At 38.4% G+C, this 17,776-nt stretch overlaps 1 protein-coding gene across 7 annotated transcripts in view; it reads left to right on the forward strand.

Annotated features, from left to right (window-relative positions):
* The window catches only part of NOL4 (nucleolar protein 4), a 449,173-nt gene that overhangs the window by 221,641 nt on the left and 209,756 nt on the right, over positions 1-17,776 (forward strand). The gene's annotated exons all lie outside the window — the stretch shown is intronic.

Here is a 17,776-nt window from a genome sequence, read left to right on the forward strand (position 1 = left end):
TTATATATTTTACTAAATTTGAATGAGCTTCTATTAAGTCAAGACCTTCAAGGAGCTGTTAGGAGCCAGTGTTAGTCTTCAAACTGTTACTGGCCCCATGACAAGTAATGAAATTCAGTTCAATCCAGTCGCTCAGTCGTGTCCGACTCTTTGCAACCCCGTGAACTGCAGCACGCCAGGCCTCCCTGTCCACCACCAACTCCCGGAGTCCACCCAAACCCATGTCCATTGAGTCGGTGAGGCCATCTAACCGTCTCATTCTCTGCCATCCCCTTCTCCTCCTGCCCTCAATCTTTCCCAGCATCAGGATCTTTTCCAATGAGTCAGCTCTTCGCATCAGGTGGCCAAAGTGTTGGAGTTTCAGCTTCAACATGAGCCCTTCCAAGAACACCCAGGACTGATTTCCTTTAGGATGGACTGGTTGGATCTCCTTGCAGTCCAAGGGACTCTGAAGAGTCTTCTCCAAAACCACAGTTCAAAAGCGTCAATTCTTTGACACTCAGCTTTCTTTATAGTCCAACTTTCACATCCATACATGACCACAGGAAAAACAATAGCCTTGACCAGACAGACCTTTGTTGACAAAATAATGTCTCTGCTTTTTAATATGCTGTCTAGGTTGGTCATAACTTTTCTTCCAAGGAGTAAGCGTCATTTAATTTCATGGCTGCAATCACCATCTGCAGTGATTTTGGAGCCCCCCAAAATAAAGTCTGTCACTGTTTCCATTGTTTCCCCATCTATCTGCCCTGAAGTGATGGGACTGGATGCCATGATCTCAGTTTTCTGAATGTTGACTTTTAAGCCAAGTGTTTCCCTCTCCTCTTTCACTTTCGTCAAGAAGCTCTTTAGTTCCTCTTCACTCTCTGCCATAAGGGTGGTGTCATCTGCATATCTGAGGTTATTGATATTTCTCCCAGCAGTCTTGATTCCAGCTTGTGCTTCTTCCAGCGCAGTGTTTCTCATGCTGTGAGATCAGTTCTGGGTTCATTGGTAGGACTGATGCTAAAGCTGAAACTCCAGTACTTTGGCCACCTCATGCGAAGAGTTGACTCATTGGAAAAGACTCTGATGCTGGGAGAGATTGGGGGCAGGAGGAGAAGGGGACAACAGAGGATGAGATGGTTGGATGGCATTACTGACTCGATGGACCTTGTGTTAGAGTAAACTCCGGAAGTTGGTGATGGACAGGGAGGCCTGGCATGCTGTGATTCGTGGGGTCGCAAAGAGTCGGACATGACTGAGCGACTGAACTGAACTCTGCATATAAGTTAAATAAGCAGGGTGATAATATACAGCCTTGAAGTACTCCTTTTCCTATTTGGAACCAGTCTGTTGTTCCATGTCCAGTTCTAACTGTTGCTTCCTGACCTGCATACAGGTTTCTCAAGAGGCAGGTCAGATGGTCTGGTATTCTCATCTCTTGAAGAATTTTCCACAGTTTATTGTGTTCCACACAGTCAAAGGCTTTGGCATAGTCAATAAAGCAGAAATAGATGTTTTTCTGAAACTCTCTTGCTTTTTCGATGATCCAGTGGATGTTGAAAATTTGATCTCTGGTTCCTCTGCCTTTTCTAAAACCAGCTTGAACATCTGGAAGTTCATGGTTCACAAATTGCTGAAGCCTGGCTTGGAGAATTTTGAGCATTACTTTACTAGCGTGTGAGATGAGTGCAGTTGTCTTGTAGTTTGAGCATTCTTTGGCATTGCCTTTCTTTGGGATTGGAATGAAAACTCACTCTTTCCAGTCCTGTGGTCATTGCTGAGTTTTCCAAATTTGCTGGCATATTGAGTGCAGCACTTTTATAGCATCATCTTTTAGGGTTTGAAATGGCTCAACTGGAATTCCATCACCTCCACTAGCTTTATTTGTAGTGATGCTTCCTAAGGCCCATTTGACTTCACATTCCGGGATGTCTGGCTCTAGGTGAATGTCAGTGATCACACCATAGTGATTATCTGGGTCATGAAGATCTTTTTTGTACAGTTCCTCTGTGTATTCTTGCCACCTCTTCTTAATATCTTCTGCTTCTTTTAGGTCCCTACCATTTCTGTCCTTTATTGAGCCCATCTTTGCATGAAATGTTCCCTTGGTATCTCTAGTTTTCTTGAAGAGATCTCTAGTCTTTCCCATTCTATTGTTTTCCTTTATTTCTTTGCATTGATCACTGAGGAAGGCTTTCTTATCTCTCCTTGCTATTCTTTGGAACTCTGCATTCAGATAGATATATCTTTCCTACTCTTCTTTGCTTTTCCCTTCTCTTCTTTTCACAGCTATTTTTAAGGCCTCCTGAGACAGCCATTTTGCTTTTTTGCATTTCTTTTTCTTGGGGATGGTCTTGATTCCTGTCTCCTGTGCAAACAATGTCACGAACCTCTGTCCATAGTTCATCAGGTTCTCTGTCTATCAGATCTAGTCCCTTAAATCTATTTCTCACTTCCACTGTAGAGTCATAAGGGAATTGATTTAGGTCATACATGAATGGTCTAGTGGTTTTCCTCAGTTTCTTCAATTTAAGTCTGAATTTGGCTTTACAACAGACCGATTTTATGTCTGTGGAATTTAGTCTGTGGGCTTTCCTGATAGCTCAGTTGGTAAAGAATCTGCCTGCAATGCAGGAGACCCAGGTTCGATTCCTGGGTAGGGAAGATCACTTGAAGAAGGGAAAGGCCACCCGCTCCAGTATTCAGGCCTGGAGAATTCCATGGACTTTGTAGTCCATGGGGTCACAAAGAGTCGGACACAACTGAGCGACTGTCACTTTCAAATGGGCTTGTATTTTGTATGTTTCAGGTTTTATAAATTTGCAAATTATCTGTCAATGAGAGGTTGGAAATAAAGGGACCCATTTCTTTATCACAGATAAAAGAATTCTTACCACAGAGAAGCAGGTCCCTTGGGTTCAGGAGCAGTGATAGATACAGCAGAGTGTGAAAATAACTGAGTCTGTGCTCCCACAGAGCTTGGGGTCCTGGCGGGGACACGTAATAATCAGACAGCCCTGACTCAGTGATCATGCCATTCATACCAAAGTTAGTGCTCCTTCTCAGTCATTCCCCTTCTCTCTCCTCCCCTCCCTGTTATCTCCTGCCTTCCCCGGCCTGTCCACCCTTCCCTGCCTCTTCTATACCAATTCATCTCTCCTCTCTCCCCTCCCCTGCTGTGACTTACTCTCCAGGCTATCCCTCTTCATCTTTCATTTGTTTTTCACCTACTCTGATTCATATATCTGAGAAACTTTATCAGTTAATTCAGTAGAATGAATTATTATCTAATTATCAGTCATAGTCAGCAAAACCAGAACTATTTCAGTATCCTGATTTTTGAAACTATATTATCCTCTTTTTGGTTATCAGGGAGCATGTGCCTACCTTCCTTTTTTTTTTTTTCTTCCTTCTTTCCTTCCTCTCCTTTCCTTCTTTCCTTTCATCCATCTGCTGGGTGATTTATTTAGAACTTACTTAGCCACTGCTATGTGGCAAGCATTGTACCTTGCATCCAACTGTATTCCTGCCTCCCTTTCCCTCTTCCCACCTCTAAAAGGAAAAATAACCAAAGTAGTAAGAGATTTGGAACTTAGAGTTCTCTGGGCATGTAACCTAGGCATGCAGTATCTTAGAATACATTGATCTTGTATGCATTCTTTTTAAAAAGAGGTAATAGAAGTGTCAGACTTTATTTTTTTGGACTCCAAAATTACTGTAGATGGTGATTGCAGCCTTGAAATTAAAAGACGCTTACTCCTTGAAAGGAAAGTTATGACTAACCTAGATAGCAGAGACAGTACTTTGCCAACAAAGGTCCATCTGGTCAAGGCTTTGGTTTTTCCAGTGGTCATGTATGGATGTGAGAGTTGGACTGTGAAGAAAGCTGAGTGCCGAAGAATTGATGCTTTTGAACTGTGGTGTTGGAGAAGACTCTTGAGGGTCCCTTGGACTGCAAGGAGATCCAACCAGTCCAACCTAAAGGAGATCAGTCCTGGGTGTTTGTTGGAAAGACTGATGCTGAAGCTGAAACTCCAGTACTTTGGCCACCTCATGTGAAGAGTTGACTCATTGGAAAAGACCCTGATGCTGGGAGGGATTGGGGGCAGGAGGAGAAGGGGACGACAGAGGATGAGATGGCTGGATGGCATCACCGACTTGATGGACATGAGTTAAGTAAACTCCAGGAGTTGGTGACAGACGGGGAGGCCTGGCGTGCTGCGATTCATGGGGTCGCAAAGAGTTGGACATGACTGAGCGACTGAACTGAACTGAATATTAAAATGCAGCATATATTTTCTCTCTTTCTTTTTTTTTTTTTGAAGATGAAGCATGTAGGAATTTCCCTGGGGTCCATGCTTCCACTGTAGAGGGTGCAGGGTTCGATCCTTGATCAGGAACTGAGAACTAAGACAAGCCACATGATACAGCCGCCGCCCCCCCTGCCCCCCGCCAAAAAAAAAAGGTGAAGCATGTAAAAGTTGAAATTCAAAGTTTTTATTATTAGGAGTATAAATACAAATGCCATGATACCTTTCTCTTAATGGTAGAAAATGTGAGCAAACTGGAATTTTACATAAACCATTAATTTCCTTTGCCTTTAAGATATTATTCATATTAGAAAAAAAAAGGAGAAAATAATTATTTCTTGAGGCATGAAATCATTCACTCATAATACATTTGCACCACTTAATAACAGTTGTAAATAATACCTGAAGTGATCTGCATGTTGAATAAATGTGAAATGTTGTCCTGGCTTAATTCATTAATTTTAGGTTATTATGTCACTATACTTACTATTACAAATTGGTTATTATACCTTGATTCCTGTAAGAAAAAAGCATATTTTTCAGAAAAAAACAAATTTAAATAGAGTAAAATTTTAGAAAAAAAATCTGTGTCTTGATTTTGTTTAATCTGAAAAATAATGCTGAATTCATATCTATAAAACACTCGAGCATTTTGTCAGAAAAATAGAGAGGGATAGTATCCTTTAAACAGGAAATGTTTCTGTACCTTCAGAGACAGACTTGCCTCGTGTGCCTTCTTTTCACGGCTGGGGTTTTCAGCTTTACCAGAAGAATTAGGTGACATGAGATTGTCTCCTGGAGAGATGTGGGGTGGAAGGGAAAAGGTAAGGATCATGAAGCCAGCTTCCCTGCATGTGAATTAGGCCCGGGCACCTCTGGGGCCTTGAGGAAGTCATTTAATCAAGATCCCAGAATATTCCCTGGTAACACTAGATTACCTGAGCCTGCTTTGAGGATTAGATAGAAATTAAATTCCCAGGACATATTTTTAAATTATTTTTCATGGTACATAGTAGGCACCAGTTATATAGTGAACTCATTTGCAGCAGTTGCTTCAGATAATGAGGGTAGTCATTGTTTGTAAAAAATGATGTGTCACAATACAGGATACAGTGATTTGAGGAATCCAAGAACAGGCAGGGTAGAACAACCAGGCTGTGAGTCAGCTTTGACCTTACTGAGTTAGATATAGGGTTATCATGTAATCTGTTGCTCAAACTGGAACACACTTGAGAGTCAGTGTATATGCGTGCATGTGTGCGCAGTTGTGTCCGACTCTTTGTGACCCTACAGACTGTAGCCCGCCAGGCTCTTCTGTCCATGGGATTTTCCAGGTAAGAATCCTACAGTGGGCTGCCATTTCCTCCTTCAGGGGAACTTCCCAACCCAGGGATCAAACCCACTTCTCCTGCATTGCAGGAAGATTCTTTACCACTGAGCTATCTGGAAAATCATTTGAGAGTCAGAGGGGTGAACAGTTAATAATTATGCCGATACCTCGTGAGGCCAACCTGCCACAGAGTCCCTCTGTTAGGTGCCTTTTCTCTGTGTTGGTCTGTCCTCCCTCACACTCTGGCTTCCTCTGCTGAACTTTCCTTGAACATGGACTCTTGTAAACTCTTTGGCCAAGTGTTTCCTTGTGACTTTGCCTCAGTTATGCCTGCTAAACCAGTTAGGAGTTTGGGCTTCTGAGGATTTTATTATGCACGTGGGTAGGCAGGGAGCCTTGTTAAAAATGCAGATTCTGATCCAGTAGGTTTGGGGTTGCACCTGAGATTGTGTTTCTAATAAGTACACAGGTGATTTTGATTCTGCTCATCACTCTGTCACACATTGAGGAGAGAGGAGGTAGCTTAATCTAAGAGATGGAACCTCTTCGGCCCAATTCACCTTTCTGTTTGACCACATTGGTTGTTGTTTTGACCTTTTATAGTTTGGTGGCCCTTTGGTCAGGTTCTGCCTTGGCTGTATTGACCTGAGAGGTCATGTGGCTTACCAAGACTGTAGGCTGTTGGCAGGTTTATTTGTTCCAGAAAACACATAGAGAGGACATCCATACACTAAAATGATATATTCATTGTCTAGTTTGGTTTCTTTGAATGGAGAGTCACTGAGAAAGAATCATGAAAAGGAGCCATCAGCAATGAACACCCCCCAAAACAGGCTATTCAAAGCTCAGTAAATGTCTTTTCTCTGGCTTAAGTCAAGAAACTCAAGGCTTTCAAACCAGAATCCACTTTGGATCAAATCATCCTTTGCACTTTTCCAAAGGATGATTTTATAGATGGTCATGGTTATGTAATGTTGGTATAGTAGCATGGGCGTGGGGTGGGGAGGAATATATTTTGAACAACTCTTGGTTAATTAGAAATAATTACTTTGTAAGAACTCTTATATTTTGGAGTTTAAGTGAATACAGTGAGTACATAAACTGAAATTTTTTTAAATGGTCAACCAAGATAGATTTTTAAAAATTTTTGATTTGTAGAGAGTTCAGTGATTTATCATGATAGAAATAGTATTAATCAAAATGAACATATATACCACTGCTATAAGAAGAATATTTATTGCCTGAGCATACTTTTCATTCTTAGTCATTTTTATTTTTCTCAAACTCACTCTAACATTAATTTTTGCCATTCCTTTTACTGTAATAAATAAAGCAGCAAAACCTGAATGTTTTCTTCCATTGACTTTTAAAAAATACTGCAAGTGATGACTTGCTATACATACTCCTTTATGCAAAGGAATATTAAAGCAAGGTTCTCATACATTTGGGGGAAGAGTGACCTACTTCTGTGAAAAGTTAGTATGTATATATAAAATTTTTAAACTTTTATAAATCAAGAAAATCAAGAGTTGAGAAAATAGAATCAGTATGGTTTGGAATCGTTGTAATTCTTTAGGCGTTTGTTGAATATCCACTCCATACAAGTCATAATGCTAGCTTCAGGGAACACAGTGAAGAAAAAAGCTTAGCCTTTAGTTGTTTGTAATTTAGTAGATTTGAGTGTCAGAGTAAGAGGAAGATGTGTTCTTGGAGGGCATTTCTGCAACTTCAGTACCCCCTACACGAACCCTCTGACCATCACTTGATCACTTTATTTTCCCTAATTCCTGACACATCCTATGATATTTCTTCGTAATTCCATGGTTCCTGGCCTCAGTGTTCTTCACCAAATACCTCTTCTCCTGCCGACTGGATGGCTCCCTGTTTTAGGGCTTGTTCCACGCCGTCTTCATGCTGTCTTCCCTCTCCTCCCCCTCCTTCTCTTCCTCTTTAGTTTGCTTTATGTTCTACCATCCTCATACTCAAACCCTCTCTAAAGCCTGCCTTGCCTGAGAACTAGTAGAGAACACTGGTTTACAAAGGCCGGATGTGACGTCTGCCATTAAGTGTCAGCTTTGTCATTCATTAACTCTGCTAACTGAAAAGCACAGGATATTTTCAAGACTCAACTATTTTCACGTTGGTAAAACGGCAAATAATGCCTATCAGCTTTGATTCACTGGGTCCCTATAAAGAATAAATTAGGTCAGTTATGAAAATTATCTTTTTTTTTTTTCCTGATCTGGACAGTGTCTTCCAAAATAAAGCAATTAACCTCAGCAGAGGAAGCGAACACGACCCTGGCTGGTCATTGGTTCCTGGAGAGATTGGTTTAGCATGCTGGTTCCAGCTTTGCTTGAGAAATGGACCCGTTAGGCTCCACCACAGACAGAAAGCATGACTTTTGTGATCTTCCAACCATTTTTTGAAACCAGTTGACCTTGTTTCACACATTGTTCCGTGGGTGTTGGTAGGGATGGGTCTGGGAGAGCCTGTACTCTAGAGGAGGATTTAGGATGTGATGGCTGCCCTCACGTTGCCCATCCTGCTCAATTACAGTCAGTCCCTCAACCATTGATGACTTTTGCTTGGTTTCAAACTCAATATTTTGAGTGCTTTCATGGTTCCCTTGAACCATGAGCCTCCTTTTCTCCAAAATCAGTGCCCAAACTAACCTTTGGTTATTTAGTTCAGGATTAACAAAATTAAAGCTTTAAACTGATTCAAGTATAGTGAGTTTGAGTGTGAAACAGAAATGCACAATGTGGAAATGACTCTTCTATCTTTACTATTTGTTAAGTTACTGAGTTAATGCAACCAAAGCAAGTGCTATGTCTGTTGCTGAAAATGTCTCGCCATTTCATCCCCGTGCATGTGTGCTAAGTCTCTTCAGTTGCATCCGACTCTGTGCGACCCTTTAGACTGTAGCCCGCCACGCTCCTCTGTCCATGGGATTCTCCAGGCAAGAATACTGGAGTGGATTGCTGTGCCCTCCTCCAGGGGATCTTCCCAACCCAGGGATTGAACCCATGTCTCTTACATCTCCTGCATTGGCAGGCGGGCTCTTTACCACCTGTGCCACCTGGGTGGTGACACATGTCTGAATACATTGTGAACTCTTGATGAGTACTCTAGGATTCTGCTGTTATGAAAGTAGAACATTTTATTATGAATGTCTCTGACTTACAGTTTATTTTCTACATTGCAAGCACAGTGTCTGCTATTTTTACAGAGAAGTTTATTTTAGAGTTGGGTTGGTAGGTCTTTCTCCCCTTCTCATTTCCTTAGTTTTTACTCACAGTAAAAACCACGAGTATGCACACCTTACGCACTTATTGAATACTCATTTATAACAGTGAAGCCATTCATGACATCCAGGTTTCATACCCTTTCCTATGAGTGTGACCATTGGCCCTTGTCTGTCCTTCACCCAGACTCCAGTGATCCAGGGTGATGGTGGGAATATAAGTGGTATCAGAGCTTTACCCTGCTGAGGTGGCTGCAGGGCCCGTGGCTTCATGGTGATTTGCATGGATCTTAACTGTGGTCTGAGGGTAACTCCTTTATTTTTTTTAATTGAGTTATATTGACATACAACCTTATATTAGTGTCAGGTCTACAACATAATGATTTAATAGATGTATAGGTTGTGAAATGCTAACCAGTAAATCTAGTTATATCCATCACCACACATAGTTACAAATTTCAGTTTCCTTGTGGTGAGATGAAATCACTTTTTAAATAAAAAGGTGACAAGTCTATTACTGTTCTCCTTCAACAAGAGGGCTTTAATTTTCTATATCCTTTAAATATGTTAATGTGGGTTTTCTTTGATCTCTTATAATTATAAGTTCTTTGATTTTTTTCCTGCTTATTCAAAATTTCAGTAAGTTTTCTAAAATAGTATCATTTGATATCCTTCAGCCCTGAATGTCAAACAGAATTGTCTTCGGTTATAAATATCATGTCATTGGTCAGCCTGTACTCTTATAATCATGGTGAGATTGAAAGTTCATCTGCGTTTATAAAAACATCATGGCTGTTCAGTTTATTCTGATTACAAGAAGGGTAGGCAGAAGGCTTTTGTTAAGTGAGGGGAAGGTGGTAACAGGCTGTTCACTGTGATTCCTGATATTGCGAAGTACCGCAGAATGGGCAACTCAGAATACACCCTTCAATTTGGTGGTTGAGACCTGAGAGCATGCTAAATCGAAAGTTAGTTCCTTTCTTTTCCCCACAGCAAACCACCTGTCTTTTTCAGGCTTTTCTCCTCACAATACCTGAACGTGTGTTTCCTGCTGAGGTGTAGCAGTACAATTTAAGTAGAAATTTGGTCTAGAATTAAGTCAGTTTCTAATCCTATATTTCTCACTGTCAGGGTGACTTGAGCAATTAAGTTCTTTATTGAGCTCTATAAAATAGGAAAACTGAAAAAAAAAATAGGAAAACTGATAGTCTTATTTTATGCCCAGGTCTGTTTTGAATATTGTAAAGGAAATAACTACCAAAATGATTTGTATAATTAAGATGTTTAATGAGTCAAAGCAACTGGCATTACTCAGATGAATCTTTTTGTCTAAAGCAATCAAAATAATTTAGTCTTTATTAGAAAGATATCAATACCTTGACAAATGTCTAAATAATAATGCTTTACAATTGCCAACAAATGCTTAATGACCTTGAATCCTTCAAGATAGCCAATAGATTGATAAATATCACTGTTACAGATGATGATGGATTTCAACCCCAGAGGTAGAAATAAAAAAAGCTTAGTGAAAATCTCTTGGATATCAAATAGTGAATTGACATTATGAAGGAAAAAAGTCACAAGATATTGACTATAAAAACATCACAGGTGCTAGAAAACAGAAGTCCTGAGGCCAAAGTAAAGTGAATTTTATTCGTTGTGATTCAATCTGGAAAATGTTGTTCATTCCATGGCATTCATTAGGAAAAAAGGAAAATAAGGCAGTCTTCTCAATGTGTAAAAGCAGTGTAGGAATTAGTCATAGAAGGAAGCCTCTGCTATACGGAGGAGATGGCGTTACTAGAGGCCAAGAGCCAGAGCTACCTGCTGCTGGTAAACAGACATGCATGGGATGCTTTCTGGCAGGAAGATGCTTCCTGGTGGAAGCCGGGATGTGAAGAAGACACCCCCCCACACACCCTTTGACAAAGTTGGAAACTGAGAGTTCTCCTGAATCAGAGGGGAATTGTGTGTGGGTGGGGAAATAGGGGTACTTAAGCATTTTTTTCTCCCCTCCTGTCACTGCCAATACTTCCCATTGTTTAAGCCAGTCATAAAACAAGGTCAAGGAAATCTGGGAGATGGTTTGCAAAGAAAAGGGGAAGATGGACTTGAGAGCAGACCAGTGTTTCCCGTGTAGAAGAGAAAGGAGTGTGTGGGAAGCCTTTCAGGATTCTTAGTATAGGATTTGCTTATCCAGTCCCAGAACTGGGTGGCTTGCTGGGTGGCTCAAGTTTCTTGGAATTTCAGGAGGTTGGGCATGAAAGCTTCTGCTTCATCAGTGAGTGGTCCTGGTTCACCTACTACAGGAGGGAGAGGGACATTGTTGAGAGCAGCAGGATTAAAAGAAAACATCACAGATCAGACTCTAATCATTCGCCTCTAAGTTACTCTGAGAACCTGGAAATGAATTAGGTCTAGATAATTGTAGGATTTCTTCCTCTACATACACTTTCAAAACAACAATACACTTCTTCACCTGCTTGCTAATGCCTAAAAATACCAAGAGAAAAGCCTTTTATTCCACAATTAGAGATAAAAGGTTTCAATTACAAGCGTCTAGCTGAAGTAGCATTTTCCTGTGTGGGAATTTCAGTCAAGGGATAATCAATCTGTCAATCTATTTCTCAGTAAAATGACTTGGAGAGCCCGTTTGCACACAGATAGCTTGAGGAGTTGCCATGAGGACAGGGAAAAGAACACGAGGGACTCCGGGAACAAAATTGGAAGAATTTGACAATTTTTCCTGGACGGTACTCTTTGCCTACCATGTAAGCAAAATCAGACAATAATTTGAACACATGTGAACATGTAGTTGGTACACAGCTCTGTTTTATGGTCAGAATAAAATTTCTTGATTTTGCAAATGTACTCTTGACCTTGGTAAAGCCCTTCTTGCCTAAGAGTTTGTTAAGGTAAGCAAAGTCATCCTTTCCCCAAAAATAACATCTTTGGCTATTCAGTACATATTCAGTACATAAGCTCTTCGGGAAAAAAACATATCCTTCTAGGAGTCTTTTAAAAAGTGAAGCTGACTGGCTCTGTTTTATTTATTTATTTATTTTTTGTGAAGTTTTGATTAGTTTTGATAAGTGAAAGAATATTTGGCTGGTCTCTTTTTCTGAAAATTTCCTAGAGATTTGTTAAATGACATTAAAATATGCTTAGATTCTGTCTTAGCTCAGATTTGGGGGCTGTCATTCATATTCAGTTCTCTTGTTATCAACCGTTACCACCCACAATTCCATATTCAACCAGTTAGTTGTGGGAGATGATCTACATTAATTAATGGCCCCAGAACTCTTGTAAGAGAATTGCTTCTTGATCTCCTGCCCCTGACCAAGATAAAAGAAACCAGCGTTTCTGATTTTTGTTGAGTTAGAAGTTTTTAGTGCCCAAGTGAATCTGTATTGTTAACTATCTACCCAGGAGATTCTGGAGCAATGGAAGTTTGAGAAACACTGATCCACACCCATCATTGAGTATACTTGAATAATTTTAAGTGGTATTACCTACCCTCATATACCATAGGCACTCCTCTATGTTTGTCACTGTATTCATTTTCTGTTGTGTAATAATCTGGCTGTGTAATAAATTGCCAAGAGCTCATCAGCTCTATAGGTCAAAAGTTGAGGCAAGTTCAACTAGGGTTTAAGCTGAGGGTATCACAAAGGCTAAAATCAAGAGGTCAGCCTGTCTAAACTCTTGTCTGGAAATTCTGGTAAAGAATGTACTTCAGAGTTTAATCAAGTAGTAGGCAGAGGTTAGTTCCTTATGGTTGTGGGGCTGAGATCCCTGTTTTCTCATCAGTTGTCCACCCTACCCCTTAACACTGCTTGCATTCTCTTGTATGTTACATCACCTTATAGATGACATCAGCTTTGTATAAAGTACTATACAGACACACACACACACACATGTATATATGTATATGCATATATCCATACATATGTAATTTTCACTTATCTCTAGCTGAAATTTAGCATTTTATTGTGCTGTGAATATAATCAGTAAAACACCATATTCACAGTAAAAATTCACAGTATTCATCAGCAAAATAAATCAGATATTTTCAAATTACTTTGTGATTATAAAAAATATTAATGCATATCATTTTCTGTAAAATGTCTGGTTTTTTTGAAACCCTAAACAAGCTAATGTGTAAGTATGAAAGTCATAGTTTACAATAACTTAGATAGTTAAGAAACCATTGATAATTCATGAATGACCATTTTTTTAAATGGGTCCTCTTAGAATTGGGAGAAAGTTTCATTGATCAGTTGACAATGACTCTAAGGTAGGGGCAGAGATAGACTTTTAACAGACTAAACTCACATAATCAGTTGGCTTCTCCAAGTACCTACCCTGGGAGAACCATCAGTAATTTTATGTGATCCAAAAAAGGAATATACAATAAAATATCTACAACTTGCTGAAACATACTGTTTCCTGTCTTAGCATGTAGAAATGTAGAATGTACTCAGTTCTCTGTCCTCTTCTAGCTCTTTCCTGCCTGTATTTCTTTTTCTCATATGCTCTCTGAACTAGAATAACCTACACCACCACCAATATGTATCTATGTGTATCTCACCTCCTTCAGATTGCACCTCTTGTAACTGATACCATCCTCATCCCCCATGATGTATAAGCAACTTTTCTCTCTCCGAAAACCTTGTTTACTCATTGTGCCTTGTATGAAACTTATGTGGGACAAATACTGTTTTCTGACTTATGTTGTAATTCTTTTGTTACAGTCAAGTTAAGAGCAAATTCTACATGGAGTCTCTCTGGTCTCAAAATCCCAGAAAGAGTGTCTAACACACAATAGGTATTTGGTTAAGTTAAACTTTGTAAACAAAGTGCTATAAAGAAATGCATATTATTATCTCCTCATTGGTGGCTCTGAATTAGTTTTCTTTAATTATTGTGCTGAGGTTACTGATATCCTTTGGAACATATAGCTTATTTTGGTGCTTTCTCTAGCTTGCTCCTGTAATTAGAGCCTGTCCTTGCAATGACATGGTCTGAATTTGGAGCTCCCAGACTGGGATAACACCCTTCTGTAGAATTAATTTACTTGAAAATTGAATCTCCTTGTTATTTTCTTACTCCCAATATCAGTTTGATCATTTTAGAATCAGTGTCTTTTAACCTTTCAGTAGTAATTATGCATGCATATGTAACACACATATGAATTTATCTGCATCAGTAAACTTCTCCTTCGTCTGAATGTTTTGATTTCAAAATGTAGTCAGAGGACTAGAGATAGGAGACTATATTGCATTTGGAGGCAAACATTAAAATTTTTTTTGGACCCTATGGGCATCTGACCTGCATTTTAGGACTAAATTTCCAAGTATTAAAATTAAAATGAGGATGATATATATTTTTCCTATTCATTTTGCCCAAGGCACTTGGCCTAAAGGCCATAATGAAGAGCTACTAAAAGTGAGTAAGAAAGTAGGTCAGGTGCTTTGGGAGATTTCAAACACATATATATATTATTAATATTTATATATGTAAAAAATAGATATACATATATGTGTATATATAGATATATTTAAATATACCCACAGCCATATATCACACATACTGTTATAGGTTAATTCATTTTATATAGGGAAAGCTGTTGACTGGTGTTGATGAACTTACTTCACACAAAATTCTGGTGGAGATGTTAGAAATAATTTAAACAATATTTCTAGCATCTGTACTAACTTGTGGAGAAAATGAGGAGTGGGGAAGGAGAAAGAAGGAAATAGCCTGCTACCCATGTTAGTGTTATATAGACAAGAGCCACAGCCAAGCTCAAGTGGACAGCCTCTTTCAAAGCACTAAATCCATCCCATCGAAACTAACCTCAGCGCAAATGCAACTCAAACATCCAACTGCCCTTCTGATGTCACTAGATTCCGCATTACCTGTCATCATATTCCACATTCTCCTTTGTTGCTAGGCATCCTGGCCACTCTTAATTTCCAAAGCTCCAGGTGCTGTTTTTCCTTGGGACTCACACAGTTTTTGGTTCCAGTGCTGTGGTACCCAGACCGAAACTTGAGAGGAGCACCATCATTCTGGGCCTGTTAACGTAATGATCATAACTACAGATCTAAACCTCACACTCTGTGTCTAGCAGCCTGGTACCCACATGCCTGCAGCCACTCAGGATGGAGCAAACTCTGCTGGGTAAGAAAGCAGGTTTCCCTTGTAAAGCAGTAATCAGATGTGAATTGTTACGATTAACAGGAGTCTCAGATTTGTGGTCTATAATTCTGAAAAAATTATCTTTAAGGAAGAGAGAATGAAAACGATGAATGTGGTTTTATGAAAGTAGGTAATAAAAAATGGTTAATGAATCCTCAGTTTAATGTCTGCTCACTTCTTTATATTAAATTTTTCTAATATAGACATCAAAAACTTTGTTTTAAATTTTGATTTCTGAAACAGTGGCATATGAAATCGATTCTTTTACCATTTACAAGGTAAAATATGTCAATATGTTTTTGATACAAATGAGTAAATAATTTGTCCTTCATGAAACAGATGATTTACTGAGGAGCTGAAATATGTAAAGCTGTTGAATTTAGTTACCTTGGTAACATCTGGAGTGAACCACTCTCTCTAAAAATATTTTCTTTCTTTATTGTTTATCCTTTATACTGAAATTATAAATATATGACTTTTATTAAAGATTCTCTTGATAAATGCTAACCCTTCTCTTATCTGAAAAATGAATAAGTGATATATTCTTTATTAATATGTATGATGATGTCAGATTAAAATTACAGATATAGCATGTTTGACTATAATTGACATTGGATTTGTTCTATGTGAATGTAGATTTAGTTTTTAAATATATCTTTGAGGTTATATATTTTTAATGTAATGATAATTTCTTACATAAAATATTTCTTATTTTTGAAGGGATTCAAGTACACAAATGTAAAATCACAATTTTCTTCATTAATTAAGTAATTGGACTTGAATCAGTCCATTATACTTTTCTTTGGATTTCTTAGAAATAAAAAGAAATAACTTTTCATACTTTAGCATAGCCATATGACTTAGCATAGAAGGGCATCCTTAAAATTCCAAATTACTTACATAAGTTATTCCCCTAATTTTGTTTCTTAAACCTTAGATAGTTCATTGTTAAAAGAATGTTATCAGTTTCTCAAATTGATAGCTATGGAAACCGCTATATATATTACTTAAACGGCCAGTTTCCTAAATTCTCTTGTTTTCTCACCAAATGAGGTCTTCTCTTGAATGGGTACATAGACAGAGTAATTTCTTGCCCTGCAGACTCATTTTCATTTTCTGACAAAATATGTCCAGAGAATTGTTTAAAAAATACTGTTTTGTTGAAAATTAAACTGAATGCCCTTTGTTTTCATTTTTCACTAGAGTAAGAAACCTAGACTTTTTCCGAGCCCTGTGTCCAACCATTACCAATCTTACCTCTTCTTTTTTTAAAATTTTTATTGAAATATAGTTGATTTTCAAGTATGCATTAGTTTCAGGTATACATCAGAGTGATTCAATTATATATACACATATGTTCATTTTTTCAGATATTTTTCCCATTTAGTTATTACAGAATATTAAGTAGAGTTCCCCTTCGCTGTATAGTAGGGACTTGTTGGTTATCCATTTATTGTATATAGTAGTATATGTATGTTAATCCCAAGCTCCTGTTTTATCCCTCCCTCCAATGTTTCCGCTTTGATAATTGTATGTTTGTTTTACATATATTTTCTATTCTAAAATATTTTTAGTCACCCCCTCTTACTCTGCACTGCTGCTGTTTTACTTAGAGTTTGTTGAGCTTTCAACAAGCTGACTTAGATGACTTCTACATCTCCTAATGGTCCCCCCCAACTTCCAGATTGTTGCCTTTACACTATTCTCCTCATCAAAGACAGAGTTATCTCTTTAAAACATTTTTTTTTCACATCACTTCCCACAGTTAATTAAAATTATTTCTGTTTGCTCTCAAGATAAAATCCAAATTCTTTGATGCACAAAACACTTCGTTTCCTCCCTTTTTAGTTTCCTTTTCATCAGCGTCTCTTTGGCACTTAGCTCTGTATTTCTCTTATTTCTCATGGGCCTGCATATTCTTTCCTCTGTGACTTTGCACTGACAATTTCTAGGTGGGGAAGGCTCTTCCCCGACTTCTTCACCTGATTAAAGCTTTGGGATTCAACTCCAATGCCACCTTCTCTAGAAAACCTTCTGGATATCTTGATCCCTTGTTCTGGATCCCTTGTTCCTTTTTTTGCTCTGTATTTTAGCTTCATCTTTATTTTTCTGTTACTAAAGTATCTGTGAACTCATTGAAGGCACCAGATTCTCTATTGGCCAAATATTTTACCTGCTTTTGGCCAAAAATAGGCACTCAGTAAATGTTTGTTGAATAAATAAACTAACAGGTGAGTTATACCACTCCTTCAGAATGTAAACATTATTTCCATGATTTCAATTGATTAGAAGACATCAAATACTTCATTGCACCCTACTAAAGAAAAGCAAACTTGAGAATATTGGAAATCAAAAAATTCACATGAAGCCACAGATATTTACATGGTTTCATCAGCGACTCTGCCCTAAAGGAAGCAGTTCAATACCTTTCTCAGTCATAAGGCTTTAAAATGAATAGCAAATTCTTACTATGGATATAAAGAATAAATTAAGAGAAACAGAATTTTACTGTTTAGGTAACCTTTATTTTTCTTCGCTCTCAATACATTGTCATTGATATTATTTTCTTCTAACCAATTTTCTTCTGTATTTTAAAGCCAGAAAAGTTTTCTTAGTTCTGCTTCTTCTCCTTCCCTGTTTCTTCTATAATTATTCCATTTTTGTTATTAGAAAATTATGTATTATATGTTATAAATGATA

The sequence above is a fragment of the Cervus canadensis genome, chromosome 23, assembly GCF_019320065.1.
Source record: "Cervus canadensis isolate Bull #8, Minnesota chromosome 23, ASM1932006v1, whole genome shotgun sequence".
Taxonomy (NCBI): domain Eukaryota; kingdom Metazoa; phylum Chordata; class Mammalia; order Artiodactyla; family Cervidae; genus Cervus; species Cervus canadensis.